Below are 4,929 nucleotides of genomic sequence, written 5' to 3' on the forward strand. Positions count from 1 at the left end.
AACTAATTTCGTCCATCCAATACGAACTTTGTACTTTGCTATGTAGTTCTACCAGGAATGTGTTACCATGCAAAAACTGTCTATTTCACCTTATTTCGTCCATCCGATACGAACTTTGTACTTTGCTATGTAGTTCTACCAGGAATGTGTTACCATGCAAAAACTGTCTATTTCAACTAATTTCGTCCATCCGATACGAACTTTGTACTTTGCTATGTAGTTCTACCAGGAGTGTGTTACCATGCAAAAACTGTCTATTTCACCTTATTTCGTCCATCCGATACGAACTTTGTACTTTGCTATGTAGTTCTACCAGGAATGTGTTACCATGCAAAAACTGTCTATTTTAACTAATTTCGTCCATCCAATACGAACTTTGTACTTTGCTATGTAGTTCTACCAGGAATGTGTTACCATGCAAAAACTGTCTATTTCACCTTATTTCGTCCATCCGATACGAACTTTGTACTTTGCTATGTAGTTCTACCAGGAATGTGTTACCATGCAAAAACTGTCTATTTCAACTAATTTCGTCCATCCGATACGAACTTTGTACTTTACTATGCAGTTCTACCAGGAATGTGTTACCATGCAAAAACTGTCTATTTTAACTAATTTCGTCCATCCAATACGAACTTTGTACTTTGCTATGTAGTTCTACCAGGAATGTGTTACCATGCAAAAACTGTCTATTTCACCTTATTTCGTCCATCCGATACGAACTTTGTACTTTGCTATGTAGTTCTACCAGGAATGTGTTACCATGCAAAAACTGTCTATTTCAACTAATTTCGTCCATCCGATACGAACTTTTTACTTTGCTATGTAGTTCTACCAGGAGTGAGTTGCCATGCAAAAACTGTCTATTTCAACTAATTTCGTCCATCCGATACGAACTTTTTACTTTGCTATGTAGTTCTACCAGGAGTGAGTTGCCATGCAAAAACTGTCTATTTCAACTAATTTCGTCCATCCGATACGAACTTTGTACTTTGCTATGTAGTTCTACCAGGAATGTGTTACCATGCAAAAACTGTCTATTTCAACTAATTTCGTCCATCCAATACGAACTTTGTACTTTGCTATGTAGTTCTACCAGGAATGTGTTACCATGCAAAAACTGTCTATTTCACCTTATTTCGTCCATCCGATACGAACTTTGTACTTTGCTATGTAGTTCTACCAGGAATGTGTTACCATGCAAAAACTGTCTATTTCAACTAATTTCGTCCATCCGATACGAACTTTTTACTTTGCTATGTAGTTCTACCAGGAGTGAGTTGCCATGCAAAAACTGTCTATTTCAACTAATTTCGTCCATCCGATACGAACTTTTTACTTTGCTATGCAGTTCTACCAGGAATGTGTTACCATGCAAAAACTGTCTATTTTAACTAATTTCGTCCATCCAATACGAACTTTGTACTTTGCTATGTAGTTCTACCAGGAATGTGTTACCATGCAAAAACTGTCTATTTCACCTTATTTCGTCCATCCGATACGAACTTTGTACTTTGCTATGTAGTTCTACCAGGAATGTGTTACCATGCAAAAACTGTCTATTTCAACTAATTTCGTCCATCCGATACGAACTTTTTACTTTGCTATGTAGTTCTACCAGGAGTGAGTTGCCATGCAAAAACTGTCTATTTCAACTAATTTCGTCCATCCGATACGAACTTTTTACTTTGCTATGTAGTTCTACCAGGAATGTGTTACCATGCAAAAACTGTCTATTTCACCTTATTTCGTCCATCCAATACGAACTTTGTACTTTGCTATGTAGTTCTACCAGGAATGTGTTACCATGCATAAACTGTCTATTTCAACTAATTTTGTCCATCCGATACGAACTTTGTACTTTGCTATGTAGTTCTACCAGGAATGTGTTACCATGCAAAAACTGTCTATTTTAACTAATTTCGTCCATCCAATACGAACTTTGTACTTTGCTATGTAGTTCTACCAGGAATGTGTTACCATGCAAAAACTGTCTATTTCACCTTATTTCGTCCATCCGATACGAACTTTGTACTTTGCTATGTAGTTCTACCAGGAATGTGTTACCATGCAAAAACTGTCTATTTCAACTAATTTCGTCCATCCGATACGAACTTTGTACTTTGCTATGTAGTTCTACCAGGAGTGTGTTACCATGCAAAAACTGTCTATTTCACCTTATTTCGTCCATCCGATACGAACTTTGTACTTTGCTATGTAGTTCTACCAGGAATGTGTTACCATGCAAAAACTGTCTATTTTAACTAATTTCGTCCATCCAATACGAACTTTGTACTTTGCTATGTAGTTCTACCAGGAATGTGTTACCATGCAAAAACTGTCTATTTCACCTTATTTCGTCCATCCGATACGAACTTTGTACTTTGCTATGTAGTTCTACCAGGAATGTGTTACCATGCAAAAACTGTCTATTTCAACTAATTTCGTCCATCCGATACGAACTTTGTACTTTACTATGCAGTTCTACCAGGAATGTGTTACCATGCAAAAACTGTCTATTTTAACTAATTTCGTCCATCCAATACGAACTTTGTACTTTGCTATGTAGTTCTACCAGGAATGTGTTACCATGCAAAAACTGTCTATTTCAACTAATTTCGTCCATCCGATACGAACTTTGTACTTTACTATGCAGTTCTACCAGGAATGTGTTACCATGCAAAAACTGTCTATTTTAACTAATTTCGTCCATCCAATACGAACTTTGTACTTTGCTATGTAGTTCTACCAGGAATGTGTTACCATGCAAAAACTGTCTATTTCACCTTATTTCGTCCATCCAATACGAACTTTGTACTTTGCTATGTAGTTCTACCAGGAATGTGTTACCATGCAAAAACTGTCTATTTCAACTAATTACGTCCATCCGATACGAACTTTTTACTTTGCTATGTAGTTCTACCAGGAATGTGTTACCATGCAAAAACTGTCTATTTCAACTAATTTCGTCCATCCGATACGAACTTTGTACTTTGCTATGTAGTTCTACCAGGAGTGTGTTACCATGCAAAAACTGTCTATTTCAACTAATTTCGTCCATCCGATACGAACTTTGTACTTTACTATGCAGTTCTACCAGGAATGTGTTACCATGCAAAAACTGTCTATTTCACCTTATTTCGTCCATCCAATACGAACTTTGTACTTTGCTATGTAGTTCTACCAGGAATGTGTTACCATGCAAAAACTGTCTATTTCAACTAATTTCGTCCATCCGATACGAACTTTGTACTTTGCTATGTAGTTCTACCAGGAATGTGTTACCATGCAAAAACTGTCTATTTCACCTTATTTCGTCCATCCGATACGAACTTTGTACTTTGCTATGTAGTTCTACCAGGAATGTGTTACCATGCAAAAACTGTCTATTTCAACTAAATTCGTCCATCCGATACGAACTTTGTACTTTGCTATGTAGTTCTACCAGGAATGTGTTACCATGCAAAAACTGTCTATTTCAACTAATTTTGTCCATCCGATACGAACTTTGTACTTTGCTATGTAGTTCTACCAGGAATGTGTTACCATGCAAAAACTGTCTATTTCAACTAATTTCGTCCATCCGATACGAACTTTGCACTTTGCTATGTAGTTCTACCAGGAATGTGTTACCATGCAAAAACTGTCTATTTTAACTAAATTCGTCCATCCGATACGAACTTTGTACTTTGCTATGTAGTTCTACCAGGAGTGTGTTACCATGCAAAAACTGTCTATTTCAACTAATTTCGTCCATCCGATACGAACTTTGTACTTTGCTATGTAGTTCTACCAGGAATGTGTTACCATGCAAAAACTGTCTATTTCAACTAATTTTGTCGATCCGATACGAACTTTGTATTTTGCTATGTAGTTCTACCAGGAATGTGTTACCATGCAAAAACTGTCTATTTCAACTAATTTCGTCCATCCGATACGAACTTTGTACTTTGCTATGTAGTTCTACCAGGAGTGTGTTACCATGCAAAAACTGTCTATTTCAACTAATTTTGTCCATCCGATACGAACTTTGTACTTTGCTATGTAGTTCTACCAGGAATGTGTTACCATGCAAAAATTGTCTATTTCAACTAATTTCGTCCATCCGATACGAACTTTGTACTTTGCTATGTAGTTCTACCAGGAATGTGTTACCATGCAAAAACTGTCTATTTCAACTAATTTCGTCCATCCGATACGAACTTTGTACTTTGCTATGTAGTTCTACCAGGAATGTGTTACCATGCAAAAACTGTCTATTTCAACTAATTTCGTCCATCCAATACGAACTTTGTACTTTGCTATGTAGTTCTACCAGGAGTGTGTTACCATGCAAAAACTGTCTATTTCAACTAATTTCGTCCATCCGATACGAACTTTGTACTTTGCTATGTAGTTCTACCAGGAATGTGTTACCATGCAAAAACTGTCTATTTCAACTAATTTCGTCCATCCAATACGAACTTTGTACTTTGCTATGTAGTTCTACCAGGAGTGTGTTACCATGCAAAAACTGTCTATTTCAACTAATTTCGTCCATCCGATACGAACTTTGTACTTTGCTATGTAGTTCTACCAGGAATGTGTTACCATGCAAAAACTGTCTATTTCAACTAATTTCGTCCATCCGATACGAACTTTGTACTTTGCTATGTAGTTCTACCAGGAGTGTGTTACCATGCAAAAACTGTCTATTTCAACTAATTTTGTCCATCCGATACGAACTTTGTACTTTGCTATGTAGTTCTACCAGGAATGTGTTACCATGCAAAAACTGTCTATTTCAACTAAATTCGTCCATCCGATACGAACTTTGTACTTTGCTATGTAGTTCTACCAGGAGTGTGTTACCATGCAAAAACTGTCTATTTCAACTAATTTCGTCCATCCGATACGAACTTTGTACTTTGCTATGTAGTTCCACCAGGA

Source organism: Anopheles moucheti, unplaced genomic scaffold (assembly GCF_943734755.1).
Source record: "Anopheles moucheti unplaced genomic scaffold, idAnoMoucSN_F20_07 putative_Y_10, whole genome shotgun sequence".
NCBI classification, from domain to species: Eukaryota; Metazoa; Arthropoda; class Insecta; order Diptera; family Culicidae; genus Anopheles; species Anopheles moucheti.